This window comes from Equus caballus, chromosome 5 (assembly GCF_041296265.1).
Source record: "Equus caballus isolate H_3958 breed thoroughbred chromosome 5, TB-T2T, whole genome shotgun sequence".
Taxonomy (NCBI): Eukaryota; Metazoa; Chordata; class Mammalia; order Perissodactyla; family Equidae; genus Equus; species Equus caballus.
Window position 1 is genome coordinate 27,136,034 of NC_091688.1, and position 19,193 is coordinate 27,155,226.

The 19,193-nt window shown below is 48.7% G+C and overlaps 1 protein-coding gene and 1 long non-coding RNA gene across 3 annotated transcripts in view; one reads left to right on the top strand and one right to left on the bottom strand.

The window, feature by feature from the left end:
• The window catches only part of PLXNA2 (plexin A2), a 213,014-nt gene that overhangs the window by 41,873 nt on the left and 151,948 nt on the right, over window positions 1-19,193 (top strand). The window lies entirely within an intron of this gene.
• Window positions 4,597-19,193, bottom strand: part of LOC138924237 (uncharacterized) — a 30,554-nt gene continuing 15,957 nt past the window's right edge. The window contains exons 2-3 of the long non-coding RNA XR_011439061.1: window positions 10,159-10,262; window positions 4,597-4,721 (exon numbers count right to left, since the gene is read on the bottom strand). This is a non-coding gene — a long non-coding RNA (uncharacterized lncRNA). The remainder of the gene's footprint in view (window positions 4,722-10,158; window positions 10,263-19,193) is intronic.

Genomic DNA, 19,193 nt, shown 5'->3' on the forward strand with positions numbered 1-19,193 from the left:
CTCCCTCCACGTGTCTTGGGGATCTTACTAGAGCCTGGCCACCAAGGAGCTTACTTAATTAAAAAAATGCTTGCCTTAGGGCTAAGAAGTTCTGAAATCAGAACATTGATTTGGGAATCTCAAGTCTTAAATGTTAGTCCTCTCTTGAGGAATGCTGCTTTTTTTGGGTGTGGGGGAGAATTGTTATAAATTAAGTACTTACTATATTCTAAGCCCTGAGCTAAGTGGGTTTTTTTCAGTTAAGTCTCATAATACCCTAGTCAGATAAGGATTAATGTTATGTCCATTTTCCATGTGAGCAAACTGAGATTCAACAAAGTTAAGTAACTTGCCAGGGTCACATTGCTACTAAGTGAAGAGCTGGAAGTTGAATCCAGATCTCTGACTCCAGACTTGTACTTTTAACCACTGGCTTTTTGCACTCTATTGGACTTTTCTAAGATTCTGGTTGTTCTGTCACCCAATACCTACCCCACAGAGAGCTGCAAGAAGATGCATGAATTAGTGCTTTCATGTTCTTTGGATGAATACCCAGAAGTGGCATAGCTGGATCATATGGTATTTCTACTTTTAATTTTTTTGAGAAATCTCCATGCTGTTTTCCATAGTGGCTGCACCAATTTACATTCCCACCAGCGGTGTATGAGGGTTCCCTTTTCTCCACATCCTCTCCAACACTTGTTATTTCTTATCTTTTTAATTGTAGCCATTCTTATAGGCATGAGGTGATGCAATCTATACAGAAGTCAAAATATAATGATGTACACACGAAATTTATATAATGTTTTAAACCAATGTGACCTCAATAATAAAAAAAAAAAAAATGCGCGAGAGAAGAGTGGCAGGACTAACACTTTGCACTCTTTGGAGCGAAGATGCCCTGGAAACCCGGGACGCGGCAGCTGTCACCTCGGCACACGCTGCCCGTGTCACTCTCCCTGGCCTCCTCCTCCCCCTCCTTACCCATCTCAGTCCAGGCCACAATGGATGGGGTGGCAGCCTTTTGTGCCACACACAGTCCCCAGCTGACTCCCCTTTCTCCAGGCGTCATTGTTTGCTGTGAGCTTTCTGAAGGGGAGACAAAGGAGTGTTGCTGACAGGGCCAAGAGCTGCTGTGTAAAGCGTGGGGCCTGGGCCCATCACCCGTGCATCCCTCTGAGCCCCAGGCTCTTCTTCAAAGATGCTGTCTGCGATCTTTGTCTGCCAGTCATACCCATTCAGAGCTGGCCGGGCAAAGGTTTTGGGGAGAGGAGGACACTGAGAAATGGAGTCATTTTGATCTGGCAAAATTGGAAGAGACATTAATGAAATAGTTAACAGCAAACCACTGCTGGGGGGATGGGCCCAAATGCTTGTTCTCTGTTTATGGGGCTTATGCAATTCCATCAATATTGATGCCTGATGCCTTTGATTCTGACACTAATCATTGCTATGAATTAAATTTGCAGCCATATAATTAGGATTGCTATTAATAGGGCCCTGAGCTAAGCACTACCATGCAGCATGTCTTTTTCTTGATAGAAAATGGCATCTTTGGAACTCTGCTAATGGGGCGCACCTGGGATTTGCCGAGAATGATGTGAAAATTATACATTCTATATTTGTATTGGGCCTTTACTGAAATACCTGCAAGTAAAGGTGAGGCTGGAGGGAAGACTCTATCTGTCCAATGCTGTGGGCAGCAATTAGGTATCTCTCCTATTCTCTGAAGTAAGTCTTCAGGAAAGGATATTCCAGAGCCAACGTTGGTTGCTCATGATCAAACCTCAAATAGCTCACCGTCAGGAAGGTCTTCCTTAGACTAACGTCATACTAGTCAGCTTAGGCTAAGAGGCTAGAAACTGGTGATTTCTTTCTCAGACTTTAAGGTGGCTATGAACCAACCGAGGGAAGAGGAACATTTCTTTATTTCCCATGCTTGGTGGAAAGGGGCTGAGCCTATCTCTTGATAGGCCCAGTTGGGCCTCATTTCCAGGTGGATGATTAGGCAAAACCACCACTCGCAGCTGATCCCAAGGCTCCCTCCCCTCCACCGCCAGAGAGCTCCCTGAGTCACAGAGCACTGGTTAACCTCACATATAAAAGAACCCTCTATGGAACATGGTGGGAAAGGATGAGCTCTCTTTTATGTTGAGATGCATTTCCAGGTAAATTTGTAGCATATTTAGTCATTGGGAGCCCAGCCCTTTATTAGGATCAGTCCCCCAGTTCAACACTGGAGACTCGAGATGCCTCCTTCACTCTCAGTCTGAGTAGTCACGTGTCACCATTCACACAAGGGCTCACCAACCCTTTTCCAACAACAGCACATGTGGTGAGCCCCTCCCTTGTCACTTGGAATCATAATATGCACCAGTTGGAATAAGGGATGCATTAGTGCCTGCTCTTTTGACCTTTAGACTGAAAATAATTTTTCCTCCAAACCATCACTTACTGACTTTTTCCCTTCATATTTTTAAGTCATTGTGAAAAGACAATGGTTTGAGTTCAAGTCGTAACTCTGCTGTTTATTAAGTATGCAGCCCTGGCTAAGTTACTTAACCTCTTGGAAATTTGGAATTGAGAGTTCTCGTCTTTAAAAAAAGGATAATAATATCTACTTAATAAGGATCATAATAAGGTTGAAGAAGTATCTAAATTGCTTATCACAGGTCTTCTACACCTGGTAAGATTCCCTACCCCCCCTTCTCTTTCTCCACTCACATATACCCAGATACGGAGGACGAAAGCCATAGCTTTTGGTACTTATGGCATTCAGAAGAATGCCACTTTATTTTCCACCCATTCTTAGGGTCAGCACACAGAAAATTAACTCCACTCAAACAAGTGGTGAACGGGAGCATGAACCAATTACCTTCAGTCTTTTCCTCACCGCACACTAAAAGGCTGAATGGGCCTTCTCATCCCCCTATAGGCACTGGAATTTCTTCTGCTTCTCTTTATTCTCAAGTAATCCAGAGTCTTGGGTGAATTGAATCCATCCTTGAGTTCAGGGCCTAGAGCTCCACTACAACCCATAGGCACTGAGTGCTTCAAGAGTATCGAGAATGGGCAAAAGCTTCTTAGCATAACCCAAATTGCAGGCTCTTTTTATACAGGCTTTTTATTCACTTCTGCCTCCTGCCCCACACATGCACTGTACATTGACCCATTTCATCTAAGTGCACACTTAAAGGCAAATGTGTGGATAGATAGCAGTTGGCCATGGCCAACATTAGCCAGAGACTGTAAGTACTTTTCCTTATAAAACCCTAGAAAACATGTGTGGTTGAGTCCTCAAGTACCTGAATTATTCATTAATTAACAAACACGTATTTTGCTCTTTCTACCTGAAGTTGAGAGGGGATGGAGATCCTTGTTGAGTTATTGTTGGGGTTGCTTTTGGCTTGGTTCCCACTAAGTGGAGAACATTAAATCAGTCCCTTTAATATTGAAAATTAGCCTGATGTTGGGCAAGAACGTAGTTACTCATATATGCATTCGAGCACACATTCAACGTAATTATCCTCACACCATTCTGTTCTCTTATCACTTGCAAGATCTTGGATGATACAAACAAAACCCCAAAACTGACTGAGCCTATGAGGCAATAGGATGCACCCACAAATCCTCCTGCACCTCCAGTCTTTCCAAGAGTTTGACTACTCTGGAAGCCATAAAACATTGAGTAGCTTCAGTCACAGACAGATTGGTGGTATCCCCAGAAGAATGGCCACAGTCAGAGAAATAGAGAAAAAATTATGCCCAACCTCTCCCCACCATCAAATCAAGGAAATAAAAATTCTGTCTCCTTGGTGCCTCCCTAATATTTATGTCTGAGCTCAGCAGACACCCCTGGGCTGCAGCCAGTCTGTGTATTAGCATTAGTCCATTACTCTTTTTATGATGCATGTTACCCACCCTCCACTCCCCTCCCCATGCAACATTTTATGACTGTCCTTTTCATTTCTGGAAAGAGCTTCACAGAATGGCAGATGCCTGCATTTCCCCACTCTTTGGGGAGCTATTTGTAGGCAGCCTGTCTCAGGCCATAAACAACGGGAGATAAACCATAGCCACTGGCAGTAAATGCATCCAAGGCCAAGGAGGTGCAAAATGTAGGGGGCTGGGGTAAGCTTGGTGCGGTCTGTGCAAGCCCAGTGGCTGGTGGGTCTGGGGTAGATGCTGCCCACAGCAGAAGAGTCAAGGGGCTGGTGCAGAAGTGGATGCCACCCTCCCAGATTTCCACAAAAGCTAGAGGGAAACCCTACCGCTCTCCCACATGCCTGTCTCCCCCATTGTAGCCACTTGTCCCTTAACTGTGTTCAGAACCAGTAAACTTTCCAATAAGGAGAGGATAGTTCCCTTTGGCCTCATTTTCTCCTGCCAGTTCATGTTGCTACATAGATTACTGTGCCACTCATCTCCCATTGATGCTTCTGGATCCTGGAGCAGCTTCCTGCAAGTTTCTCTGCCTTCTCCCACCCTCAGTCCCTGTGACACCTACCCCAACCACCGCTTCCTCCTTTTTTCTCCAATACTCTTCCCCTCCCTCATGCCCAAGACCAAGGCTTACCAATCAATCACTACTTCTTCTGGCTCATTAAAACTTCAGTCAAGATTCTGGTGGCCGCAGTGGTGATATTTATTTATTTCAGCTTTTGAGCTGCACCCACAAGCAAGTCACTTGTGCGCTGCACGAGACAGCACCTGGGGCCAGCTTTGCTCCATAAAAGGCACCCCTGGGAGAAGAAAACCAAATTCTGAATGAATAATTCGTCTAGTGGAGATTTCAGATTCTTCCTACACACACAAACAGCAACCAAAAACAAGGAATAGAGCAAAGATAGAGGGGGGTGGGAAGTGGAGAAGGACAGCCAGCAAAGCCCTGAGTAATTAGTGCATTGAGGAGTTTTGTTTCTCATCAAGCCCATCTTAGTGGCAGGACATACACAGAGGGTGGAGGTGATGGTTTTTTCCTCCTTATTTGCTTTTGGATTCTGCATCAAATGGAAACGTGTAGATGAAAGTGATGTGCATTTAAAATGTATGTACACATCAGACTGCTGGAGATAGTAGCTATTATACTGCATGTATGTTTTTTTGCAGTAAGCTGCTAAATTATTTATTGGGCACTGGGCTTTAATCTCATAAACCTGCCTGCGGGCCCCAGGCACCGGCAGCCTGCGCGCTGCATAAAACACATGCATGGGGCAGGCTGTACCAGCACTCCGGCGACTCCGGGTGGTGATTGTTCATTTGCACTCAGTCTCTTCCCCCAGATCAGCTCATTAACAGCAGGCGGACCCAATGAAGAACCTCCTCGTTTTCCCATCACTGCCAACTTAGAAGTTAATTTGCATCTCATAGCAGACATGAGCCCCAACCTGAGTACGCAGGAGCAGGGGCTGTGGCAACAAGCTATTCCCAGGGTCACTTTCCTTGGCCGAGGGACGGGAGCCTCAGACAAGGGAGCAGATGACTCCAGGGCCACTGGATGTTGCTGGGATTGTCCAGAGCTAAGTGCCCTCAGCTGTGAGCTCCCTCCGCCACTCCCAGGACTCATCAGTGGATGACCCTGGACAACTCATTTGATATCTTGAGCCTCAATGTGCCCCTTTTAAGTAAAAGTGATCTCCATTATCCTCTCTGGTTTCCAGTCCAGAAGGCAACTCTCCTGGTATAAATCTCCCAGTCAGTGTCTCTGAATGCCAAGAATACAACACCCTTAAACTTGTTTAGTGGTTTGAGGTGTATGAAGAGGTTTCATGTATATATCGCCTATTTCGAGCTCATCTTAGTAATCCTGATCACCTCATGGGCTGTGATCTTATGGATGAGGAAACTTGCCCAGAGGGGTCAACTCATTTGCCCAGCATCACCCAGCAATGACACAGATAAGAACCTGGATGCCCATCCTTTGTCTCATTCTAATCGTAGCCTAGATATGTGAGCATTAAGCTAGTGGGGAAACTGAAGCATAAATCATCTCTGATACCCACACCCCTTAGAGCTGGCTGTGTGGGAGCAACATTAACACCAGTGCCCCTGTCATAGAAATCTGAGCACAAGATGGTTGTGCTTTCCAAACTCCAGGCGTCTGCTCTCTTTGAGCAAACGAAGCAAGATCAGGACTCTCTGGGTTTCATCATTCACTGTGCTGCGGCCACCAATGTCTTATAACTTTCCCTTGCAAAGTCAGAGCGGCAGGGAGACCCAATAGGAGGATATGGCAGAAGCTGAATGCACAGGATTTTTAACATCTCTTCTAGGATTCAGGATGTCTATGTTCTATGAAAAAAATGTTATGTAAACATTTGTAGATCTATAATTTTTGTGTAGAGAGCCCATTGCTTTCATCAAATTCTCAAAGCTTCTCTGACCCTAAAATTTTGACTGTTTGTCTAATGGTTTTTAGACAGTGTGCCTCCAGACTCTAGGGTGACCACTCCAGTCTCCCACTTACATCCTCCTTCAATCCAAGCATCTTGCTCTCATCTATTTTATATGTATCAGGGTTACGAATATGATTTTTTTGTTGTTTAAAAAGTAATAGGTTCATATGACAGATGATGAAATGTTGGGCCTGCCTGACCATCACATGGTGGGTACCCCTTGTAGCAAGCTCACATACACCACACTCACCACCTGCCATACACTCACACACTCAACACACACACATACATATGTAACACACATACACACACACAAACTCCCACCGTCGAACCTGGGGTCTGTGGCAGCAGAACAAGGCAAGGCTGAAAGAACCCAGATTAGGGCCAAGAGGTGAGCCAGAGGGTGAGACAGGGAGAATAGATCAGACACTTGGAGGGAGCGGAACATTGAGGGCTATGCTTGCGGGAGACAGAACCTAGGTCCCAGTCTTGGTCGTAAAGTCAAATCAGACAGCACAGACTGGGAGAGGAGGCCAAATAGGTAGCTCCGAGTGAGTGTAGCTAGAGAGCCAGACCAGGCCAGAGGGTATAAGTCCTGTCAGCTGGGTGGACCCTAACCCAGCCATGGGGCCAGGGGAGAGGAGTCCACACGGGAAGGGTAAGAATTGCCCCGTGGAACCTTGATATGTCTCCACACTTCTTCTCACCTCCAGTAGGACTTTGGGTATGTTGTTCTCTCAGACTAGGAACACTTCCCCCTTCCGCTCACCCAGCTAACACCTTCTCATCTTCAAGATGCTGTGGCATCACCTCCTCCAGGAAGCCCCGCTTTGTGTTCTTCCTAGCAGTGCATCACATGGCTGTCAGAGCAGAAGAGCACGGTGGGTAAGAAGAGTCCAGGCCCAAGAGCCAAGGTGTCCTGGCTTCCACTCCTGATTCTGCCCCTTAATATCCGGGTGACAGTAAGAGTCACTTCACCTCGCTGTGCCTGTTTTCTCATCTGCAAACTGGAAATGATAATGGTTTCTGCCTCATAGGCTTGTCATGAGGGACATGTAAATGAGCTCGTAAGTGTAAAGCGCATGGGTCAGTGTCCAAAATAGAGTAAGTGCTCAGTAAATGTTACCTATTATTATTATAGATATTGTAATTGCCCTTTCTCCTTTTCTCTGCCCCTCCATACACACAGCAACTTTAGGATAGGAGGTGCATTTGTCGTCTCTGTGCCTAGAGTACCAACCACTATTTAAAAAGGAAGGAAGGAGAGGGGTATGTGGGGAGGGGGAAGGAAGGAAGAAATCCTCGGGCAGGAGCCATCTCGCTGCCCCTGTTGTAAGGCATCTTCTTGATGTGAGTCAAAAGGGGCTTGCAGATGTGTGCTATGCTTCAAGTAAGGTAGGACTTCATGGGTTCCCATCAATGTCTGTGGCTGGCCATGGGCAAAGGATGAGATTCTTTCAGGGGAGCCCATGATTCCAGCCATCACATTTCATACACAGAAATTCAAGCCATCATTGCTGCCGGCAAATCCCTTTGGGAGTGCCCTCTCCCCGAGGGGAAAATTCCTTCAGCCTCATTTAGCTCACAGCCTCACTCACCTGTCAATGCTCCATCTACAAATCCCCACAGCTGCCAGGTCTGTCCCAAACGTATCTGGCAGCAGACACCAAGGCAGGCCGGGTGGTGCCCTTCCTAGACCCCTCTGTGATTCCATCAACCATCTGGAGTCCAAAATTTAGTAGACTGTACTCCTCCTGCCACCAAAGGTTTGAAGATGCAGAACTACACCCATTATTACTGTGTTCATTCATACATTCACTCACTCATTAAAAAAAATGAATGTTACTATCACTGCCTACTGTGTGCTTGCAAATATATTACTGGTTGCAAATATCACTATTAATTCCATTAAGCCAGTATTTTCAACTGGGGCAATTCTCTGGACATCTGGCAATGTCTCGAGACATCTTTGATTGTTACGTCTGGGGCAGGAGGTGCTACTGGCATCTAGTGGATAGAGGCCAGGGATGGTACTAAACATCCTACAATGTACAGAACAGCCCCAACAGCAAAGAATTATCCTGCCCAAATGTCACAGTACTGAGGGTGAGAAACTGATCAGAGCAACAAACATTTACTGAACATCAACTATGTGCCAACCGAGGTGCTAAGCACTTTACTTCATTTAATCCTCCTGCAACGCAGGTACTATGACTATTTATCTTTCCGGATGAGAAAACTAAGGCTCAGGGAGGTTAAATTATTTCCCATTCGCTCATGTAATATGGATTTATTGGACAACTCAGGAGGTGGTGAGTTTGGAGAGCAAACCCAGGTCTGCTGGCCTTCAAGTCTGTGCTCATCCATTAGACCGTGCTAGCTCTCTACAGAAGATCAGGAGAGAGTGTTGAAATAAGTAAGTGAAGGAGAAGCATAAGTTTCGGGAGGAGAGTGTAGTTGATAAATGTCACTGGGTATGAAAAAAGATATTCCTTTTCCTTTCCTGCCGACTTCTTTCCCTCTCCCCCACACATACTCACACAGTCACATACACACACATGAGCAATTGAACAAAATCCTTGAGGCCCCAGTTTGCCTTCAGGTTTATTTTGGTGTGGGTGGTGATTTTAGCTTGAGATTGCATCCTTTTTCCTCTCCCCGCAAAATGTTTCTCATCTTGCAAACACAGCCAACCTTTGGCTGGGAGAAGGGCTGAACTATTTCTCCTGCTCCTGAAGTGTCTTGATAAAGATCTGCTCTCTGCCTGCCTCCAGCTTTTCCCAGTGCTGATTTAGTGCGGACTGTAGGAGGTGTGGTATTTTATTTGTGGCTCCTGCCTGGTGGGCTGTTTGGACAGGGGCAGCATGTGTAATGGGAAGAATATGGACTGTGGAATCAGACCATCTGGGTTCAAGTCCTATCTTTGCCATCTATGAGGTAGACAAAATTGGGAAAATTAGTTAACCTTATGGAGATCTGGTTTCTTTGTCTGTGAGATGAGAATGATGATACCTACCTTGAAGGGTGCTTTGGAAATTAAATGAGGTCAGATACGTGCATCTTTTAGCATGGTGCTGGTGCGTGGCAGAGAGTGGGTGCTTGAAAAATGCTAGCGGGTATGCGCATCCTTCCAGGTGGGTTTTTTCCAGGGGCTCAAACAAATGGGGAGGTGCTTTAACTGCTGCCCCAAAGCCTATGCCCTCCTCCCCATGAATTACATATGTTACATATGTGATGGGAGGCGAAAATACCACCACTCCTCCAATTAAAAAAAAGAAAACATAGAATGATCAAGTGCCTAGAGAGAGACCTGACATCTGCAGGCTATATTCCAGGAGTACATGGCCTGGTAATGCCCTGCAGGTGGAGGAAAAAAATGCCAGGAACTTTCACGAGATCTTGGTCATTGTCCCAACAGGAAGGGGAGTAACAGTTCGGGGAGGGGGGGGCGGGTGGCAGAGTACCCTGAGGACAACTTCCCACAGCTCTGGCTGTCCTGGTCTCTCTAAGGAAGATTTTTGACATGAGAGGTCTTCAGGTTTGCTTCACGAGGTCAGTGGTAGGGGACTAAGCTGTGAGCACAGAGCAGAGAAGAATTTCAGATTCCGGACGTTCCTGAGGCATGCATTTGCTGTGAAGGCTCTATCACTACTGCTCCACTCCCTTCCAAATCCAGCCTCCCACAGTGTCTCTCACACACCGTGGAACTGAGATCAGCTAGGTAACAAAAGCATCTTCCTCTTGCTGGTCTGTGACATGCCCCTGCCAGTCTGGAAGCCATTACCTTTTCCAGATGTGGAATAATTGCAGAGCTCATCACCCCTGGGGTCTGCTGGGATCCCTCTCCAAGAGACTTCAGGTCCTTTTATTTAATCCTCTTGACAGTGACTAACAATAAGAAGAAAGGGGAGATGCAGAATAGAGGAGCTAAGATATTTGCCCAAAGACACAGTGAGCTGCTCATAATTCCAGCTCAAAATTCTTAGGTCTACAAAACACTGAAATATGTCTCTTGCCCCTCCCCCTTACTTCCTACAGGAAGAATTTTGTACAAAATAACATTGCAATTCCCAGGGCAGCACTCCAGTCCTTAGCTACATCTCTGCAGAGGTGGGGCCACCCACTCCTCCCTCACCCCATTTTCTCCATCACCGCCCCCTGCCTCCGAGCCTACCTTCCTGAAAGACGTTCTTGACACTGTCATTAAACAGCTGCCAGCAACACCTGCTGGCATTCTCTGTTGCAAAGATAACAACCCAACTTTTAAAGAAAGAAGACTGAAGAAGAAAGGCTATAGGAGGTAGACTTGTGGGCTTGGGACTTTTTGTTTTTCGCCTTTTGCTTTTTTGCCAAATTACATTTTCTGCTTTTCTCTGTTGAATCTCATAGTCCTTTGCATTTTCCACTCTCTACTTATGAATCTCCTCTTCGAACCCCCACTTTGAAAATCAAGAATAGAAAACCTGTTTGAGGATTAAATGTGATGTCAACATGTGGCTAGGATCTTAATACCACAAAGAAAAGTCACAGGGCCTGTCTCCGCCCACCCAAGCCTTTAATGGTGGAGGGAAAAAAATGATGGAAGAGCCAGCCTTTCCCTCCTCCCTTCCTGGGCCTCCTTCCAACAAATGCTGATGCAGGGTGATGAAGATACGGTTCTTAGAACCTGTGCCTAATGATAACTCCCTCAGAAAGTCATTACCTGGCTGGCTTTTCCAGCTCTCTGCCTGCACCCTGCAGTTTCTCCTGTTTATCCAAGGAGCCATCACAAGGAGACCTGCCACATCCTTGCTCACCGCCCCAGTGGTCGCTAAGCCTTCATAGGTGGCTCCTCAGTGGGCCCCACCATCTGCCCACAGAGGCCTAGCCCACTCGGAAACCATTACCACCCATCCTTACCCACACTGTCCTTGAGTGCCATGGGATCCCTTTGCCCAGCTAATTTCCTCCTGTTGCCAGCTGGAGCTCAGACACAAAGCCTACTATTTTTTTAAGATGATAGGTCAAAAGCAATGGATTTTTTGCTTTCAGACAGAGGCCCACGAGAAATAAAGCGGCAGCTTCAGGAAACCGAGTTGTATTTTGTGGTTGCCACGGGGTTGGGGCTGGTGAGGGTAGAAGCGGTTGAGTTACTGGAAGCAAAGTTCAAGGGAGCTTTGCAAAGGTCAATCCAAAGCGGTATTTGTGGGAACCATCGAACTGATGACTCCGCCGCTTTTCTATTGTGTCATGGAAAAGGCTTCTAGGGAATTCTTGCCAAGTCTTTAGAAGAAAAGATATATATAGCTAAAGATGTGTGTATTTATAGGGAGATATATGGATATATTTATGCCAGTCTTCCCAATTAGCTCTGCAGGGAGGAGGAGGTGCCTCTGGGAGGAGAGTGGAGCACCAGGATCTCCCCGCAGCTCTTTCGGGCCCTTGGGAGAAGGAAATGGCATCATGGAAGGTACAAGGATCCTTGGCCTTAATCTCCAGGGGCCCTGCCTCCTGGGCTGAGAGGCTCCCTAATGGAGGCCATGCCTCTCAGCCCAGAGTTTTCCTTTGAACTATTCAGGCAGGTCCCCACGGTCTAGAGGACATCTTGGAATGAAATATTTCTAAGGGTCTGTGATCCCTGAGTAACCTAATCTTCAGAGCAGAGTGTGAGAGGCGAGGAGTCCATGTGGGAAAGTGCAGGGGTGCTGAGGGGGAGGTGGGAGGTCTGAGGGCTTAATGCCCGAAGAAGGGAAGGAATGGCTCTGAATTCATTTGCTTTCCACCTGTGGGAACAAAGCTTAATTGGACTGTTGGCCTCGGAGGGGCCCAGACCCTGATTTTAGAGGCTTTGGGTAGCTTGCCTGCTTAGCTGGAACCAGCTGCTGGCCTCCTTGGAGCCAGGAGGAATAGCTGAGGCTTACTGGGAAATTGGTCTAAAGATTCTTTCCAGAAATCTCCCTGGAACTACATGGTGTATGTGTGGTATATATGTGTGTATGTACATGTTTTTGTGTGGTGTGTGTGCATACGTGCATGTGTGGTATGTGTGCATGCACACTCAAGCATGTGGTGGGGGGTGTGGTATGTATGGTGTATAAGTATGTATGCGTTTATGTATGTGGTGTGTGTGTACATGTGGGGTAAGATTGTGGTATGTGTGTGTGTGGTGTTTGTGTCTGTGTGCATGCATGCATGTGTGGTATGTGTATGGTGTGTGTGTGTATGTGTGGATGCATGCATGTATGCTGTGTTTGTGTGCATGTGTGTGGGAGTGTATATGGTATGTGTGTGGTATGTGTGTGTGTGTGTGTGTGTGTGTGTGTGCATGCCTGCATGGCATGCATGTGGTGTGTGTGTGTGTGGTGTATATGTATGTCTGTGCTTGTGTGTGTGTTGTGTGTGCATGCCTGCATGGTGTGTGTGTGTGTGTGCATATGCATGCATGTGCTCTTCCCGACTTCTTTCCATCAAGGGACCTCCTGGACTGAGGAGGGCAGCCAGGCCTGTGAGTGAGTTGGGTGGCAGGCTCAGCTGGGCGTGCCCAGTATCTGACTCTGCATCTCTCATTCCATCTCCATCATGTCAACAACTTTCAAAATTGACTGAAGCATAACCGCTTGCCTCATCCTAGCCTGTGTCCCCCGTCCCCATCCCTGCCTACGCCTGCCCAGTGGAGGCCCCGGGGTGCAATGAGTAAGTCGGGCTAATGACACTACACCCACCTTATCTAGGATTGCCCTTGCTGTACCTTCCCTGGTGTTTCTGAAGCAGGGGTGGGGACGGGAGGCAGGATATTATTGCAAAACCCATTTGGCTGTAGCTGCCACCTGAATTCCTCCTCTGCTATCGACAGCTGCCCCCTCCTCCCCGGGCAAATGGAATAGCTTAGTCCTAGCGAAGAGACTCAAGGTCTAAAGAAGCACACAGGTTGGCAAAATAAACATAATAGACTTTCCTACACCTCCCTGCCCTCCGCCCGCTCTCACCCCACCCCACGCCCATCCTCAGGGCCAGTCATTCCCGCCTTCCTAAGGAGCAGGCCAGCATGTGAGCATCTGGAGAAACTGCGAATGAAAATTAGGCTGAAGTAAGACCTTTCTAGAACAGCACTGTCCAAAATAACTTTCTATGGTGATGGAAACTTTTTATATCTGTGTTGTCCAGTACGGTAGCCACTAGCCACAAGTGCTATTGAGAGATTGAAATGTGTTACTGCCCCTGAGGAAATGAATTTCTGATTTTACTTAGTTTTAATTAATTTAAATTTAAATAGCTACACTTGGGTGGTGGCTACTGTACTGATGGTTCAGTTCTGGAAGAGGAAGTAGAAACAACTTGGAAGTCTAGGATGACTTTAAAGCCTTAAGGAGAATCATCTGTCTGTCAGTCTCGGTGGAAAAGGAGACAGTTTTATAAGATGACACAGTGCAGTGTATTTTCCATCTGCCCCAGAGTGAGCCATATTCACAGCCTAAACTCCAGACAGACCCTTTCTATGATCTGTTCTCCAGGCGAAAGAAGCTGAGAGGTGGAGTGAGCAGGAGTGGGGCCCAGCCCTCCCGCTGAGAACCGCCCTCCGCGGCACCTGGCCCCGGCCCCCCATCCGCAGCAGGGACCCCAGGAGGCAGCGGGGGTGGGGCACAGTGCAGAGAGATCCTGCAGCCGCAGACATCTGCTCTCCCTCCATCTCGGCCCCTTCATTTCTTTTCTGTCAGCAGCAGCTCTTGGCGGCTGATGGTCAGCAGAGTCGGAGAGGCCCTGCAGACCCCTTTTCCAGCTCCCTCTGGTCCCCCTTCGCTGCTGAGGAAGGTTAAGGGGGAAAGAGGCAAAAAGAGACAGGAAGGCAGAGTGAGGGTGAAAGGAAATGTGAGTGACATTCAAGAAAGTGACTTCATAGGGCTCCCACTGCCCTCCCTCTGGATTCAGGATGACCCTTGTCTGGTCTGTAAGCCTTCGGTGGCTTCTCCCCTGTCTGAGTCATCAAACCCCAGTGCCCCCACTCCCACCTCCCTCCCATGCACACAAGAACACATGTGCCTCTCCCATACCACGGCAGGTCCATCTGTGACCTTTATTCTTCTGACCTCACCCCTGGAGGGGCAGGGAGCCCCAGAAGAGCTTTCATTCCCTATCCCAGACTGAATAAATTGCACCTTCCTCCCTGACTTCAGCTTTCCCAGTTCCTCCTGGTACGCAGGAGGAAGAGAGGAAAAGCTCTCTTTCTGGGCTGGGAGGTTGGCAGCCCCGGCTGGATTCCATATGTGGAGAAAGCTCGGTGGGGAGGAAAGTGTTCCTTTTCTGATCCAGGCCCCTTGGCCTCTGCTGGTTCCCCCAGCCACGGAGGGGACCACCCTGTGAAGTTGTGTTAATTCACCAGGCCGCTCAGAGACAGGCTGAGTTGCCCCTCCCAAGGTGGGCAAGAACCCAGGAGAACTGGGTGCAGATCCCTTCCATAGCTTGGCTCAGCTGTCAGACAGCTCGTCAGGCCTCTATCCTTTTTCTCCTAACTGCACAGGAGCCCTTATTTTGCTACCAGCCAGCAGAATGATGGCGGATATGCCTCAGTTTCCCTAACTGCAAAATGAGGAGATTGCAGTGGAAGGCCCTTCTAGAGCTAACATTCCATAAATGTAATGTCCAGACAACGCCACTCGTGTGGGCTGGGGAAGGTGCTTTTCGCAGCCGTGGAGTTGCAGTGAAATCCTCTCGTGGTCCAGCTCCTCGGCTCCCTGAACTAGTGTGAGTCGCTCACTGCCTCATGTTCTGCACTTTGGAGCTGAGCTGAGCTGAGCTAGACTGAACAGGTCGTGGTGAAGAGAGAGGAGGGATATTAAGTAAGTTAGCCTTTGTTCGTGTAGCAGCCAGAGCAGTGGGGAGTTGAGGTGAGACAATAAAAAGAACTTCTTGAATCGGCTGAGTTCTCAGGGGAATGTAGCATGGACCACTCCTAGCAAAATTTCCAAATAAGAAAGCGAGAGGGGCACATTTGCACCTTCAAAGTTACTTTTCAGGGCACAGTTTAAAAATACACGTTCTCCTCCTGTCTATCTGCATGCCACCACTTCCCATCCCCAGGCCCTGTCTCTACCTTCCCAGGCCCATAGGGGCCTGGTCTACAGATGGTGGGAGGAGGTGGGCTCTGGAGGAGGGGGTCCTGCCAGAGAGCAGGGGTGAAATTCCCCTCCCAGCCCCTCACTGACTTCTGACCTCTGCACCTTTCTTGCCAGTGATCCCTAAATTACTGAGCTGTCTGACCCTCTCTAGGGAGGAGGGGAGCAAACAGGGTTGGTGGGAGGTGGAGCAGAGAAAGTATGAGGTGGAGGTCAGGGGTTCTTTCACAGTGTGTTTTGGCAAAGGAGGCCTGTGGAGCAGCCAGTGGGATGGGACTTTCATCCTTCCAGAACTCCTCTAACACAGAAAGCACAAGCTGTCACTTGAGCAGTGATTTGGAGCAAGTGCTCTGGGGACCCGGGACAAACCCTCAGGGTCCAGCTACCTGGGGGAGAGTTAAATAACAGACACACGGTCTTACCCTGCGCCCCACCCCCACCCCTGCCACCTCTCTTCTCTGCCTGGGGAGGTGACGAAAGTGCCTGGGCAGGCAGCAGCCTCTCTTTGAAGGGGCTGCTCAGCATGAGGAAGGCTCAGTGGATGGGCTGGATGCAAGGGTCCTCAGAGGCCCAGCCAGGATGGAGCTTCTGTGATGCTCCTCTTCACCCTCCGCATCGCCATGTTGCTCCAGAGAGAATCACCCATGCAAATCTGTCTCCTGTTCAGGCAAATGAAGGCCTGAAAGGAAGGAAGAGGCAGGCTCAGGGCCTGGAGGCTAGTTTTGCTGCTGAGTGATTCCTGGGGTGCTTGGAAGACCGGGAGTTTGGGGTTCCAGAAGAGCCAGCCCCCATCATCCCTTCTCAAACCTCAGCAGAGGGGAGACACCAAAAGCTTGAGCTGACCAGGGACATAGCAGCTGTGATTCTTGCTCCTGAGGCCCCCCAACTCGCTTTCCCACACCCTTAGCTTAAGTGCCCTCTGCCCCAGCTCCCCTTGGCTGCTTTGGGTTTTCCTGAGGGACAGGAACTCCATACAATGAGCTGTTGGTCTTAACTGGAGCAAGTCTCCAAAAAGACTCAGGCCATGGTGTCCTGTGTCTGCCACTTGCTCACTGTGTGACTGACTTCTGGCAAGGCACTTAACCACTGTGACCCTCAGTTTCCTCATCTGTAAAATGGGGATAATAATAGTATCTCCCCACATGCGTGTGGATTCACTGTAAAAGTGGATGCAGAGCATATAGCACAATGTGTGATACGTAGGAAGTGCTTGTCAGTGTTAGCTCTTTTTTGTTCTGTTTTGTTTCTCAGCTCTCTTCTCTGTTGGTGGCTCTATAACACATACCTGGTGATAGTCCACTCCCAGGCAGCCACAGCCACTGCCACGGCCAAGACACAGACAGAGTGGTAAACCCTTTTCTCTGCCCTCATCCTGCTCCTGGCCATGCAGGCTCAGAGGAGCTGCTCAGGCCCCCGAACCAAGCCCCCTCCCACTCCCTGATGCAGAGGCGTTTCCTCTGTTGACAGCCTGAAGACAGGTCATTTTTCTTCTCTTCCCATATAATGGCCTTTACTCCTCTACCCACTACCCCCTTTTCAAACCTTAATGACTTTAACATACACACAGTTCTTTAAAAAAAAAGAAAAATACAAGCCCCCAGTGAGCTGCCCCAAAGCTCTTGGAGTGGAGGAGAAACAACCTAAGCACATGTTCGCAAGTCAGTGCTTGCGATGACAGGGGGCCTTGGGCTAATTTCCTCTGGTGTTTGAAGCCCAGCGTGGGGGCGGGGCGGCAGGCAGCAAGAGGGGAGAGATGGAGGGCTTGGGTATGTGGTTGTTCCCTTTGATCCTCCTCGAAACGCTGTAGCGTTTAGGGAAATATTTCCTCCTGGGCAATCTTGAAGAATAAGCAAGATGGGTTGGGTGGGTGGTGAGGTCCATTGTGGAAGGAGAGTGCTATGAGATGACCTTTTCTCTCCTTGAGATTCTGAATCTCCGCTCTGTTTCTCTGGGCAAAGGGAGAGAGGAGAGATCTCTAAGGAGAGACTCTAGCTCAAACTATTTCTGGATATGCTGCAGCATCCTACCCAACATGCATGGTTTCTGCCTCCGGCTTCTCTTTGTAGCTTGCCTGAGAGACATGGAGGCCAGCAGAGGCCCTGGGCTCTCATCATCTTAATGCCGGCAGCATCCAGGGTGGACCTCTCCTGCTGCCTTCCTCAGGGCTGTCTTCTGACCTGGAGGGCTGGCATCTAGTCTGCGAATGAATACCCACAGCATGGTCCAGTGGGGATGGAAGGCGGGTCCCACCTGCCTCTTGGCTGTCACCCAGCCCCTCGCCTGCCCAGACACAGGGCAGACCCCAGTGCCCAGAGGGAGGAATTGACTGACCGGAGGGAGCATCCAGCAGAAGGGAGGGAGGACACAGGGCTAGGAGCCCCAGCTGCACCCCCTGGCATGGAAGTGGAGCTGGCTTGGTTCCAGGGTTTTCTCTAAAGCAGAAGCAAATACACCCAAGCTGCAACCTTACCCCTTGACCGAAGACGGGAAAGTGCCTGTCTGACCTCACGTTATTGGTGCTATTATCATCATTATTGGTAATATCACCATCATCATCCTGTAATTTACCAGTTTCAATGGCAGGGAGGCTGAGGCCTCCTCTGGGCTTTCATGTTAAGAGAAAAAAGAGAAAATGAGTTGTGGCAACCTCCTCCCCCTTTACCACCCACAGGGCCTCTCCTCCTGTCCTGTCACTAGAGACTCTTTCTGGCTCAAGCCCAGAACGCTTCATTCTTGTGGGGGCGCTGAGTGGCAGGGTTAGATGCCAGGGCAACAGGGAGGCCCCTTTGCTGTGGCATAGCACATGTCCCTCTCCTTCCAAACAGGGAAGACTTCAACTCATGCCCTAAACCAGTGGTTCTCAAACTTGGGCAGGTGTCAGAATCACCTGCAGAATTGTTAGAGCACAGATTGCTGGGCCCCACCCCTAGAATTTGGATTTAATGGATGTGGGATGGAGCCTGAAAATGTGCATTTCCCCGATGCTGATTTTATAAGTTTCCGGAGGATGCTGATGCTCTTGGGTCTAGATAGAGACCATGCTTTGCAAACCACTGCCCTAAATCATCCTAAATTGGGTATATTTAAGGAGTGAGTCATTTGAACTCCCCTTCTCCTCCCATCCTCATGGATACAGGTGTTTGCACTGAGCCTCATTCAAGACCCTGAAAATTGGGTTCCCAGCCGGGGGGCCGAAGGCCCAGGTGCAGTGTGAGGTAAGGGAGTGCGGCTAGCTCTCACACATAAGGAGAGAAGGCAGAGGCAGGCAGCACCCCCATCCCCACCCCCTGAAGATTTAATCCTTCATTTGGCATTGCAGGCCTTTCTCGGGGGGAGGCTGGGGCTAGCCTGACTCACCATGTAAACCTTTGTCAGGAACACTGGACCCCAGCCAAGCTCTCCTCCCTCATTCTCCCCGACCTGTTCCTCAAGCTGAGCTTCAGGCTCAGCAGAGAGTGACAGTGTCCCTGTGCACACTGTCCCCACGCCCATGAGAGAATGGGCACCCAGGGTGCACATTGTGTGCACTAATTCTCAAAGCAAGGCTCTCACAATTCTTGTGCTCTAGCTCTCCCCTCCTGTCTACTACAAAAAACTCAGGAATTCTCCAAAAGCAGTGCCCTGGGAATGTGGCTTTTTCTCTTTCATCCCTCTGGTACCACTTCTTTACAGGAAAAGGAGGAAAGAGGATAGCAGTTGACACTTGGTGAGCTCCTACTGCATGGTAGAG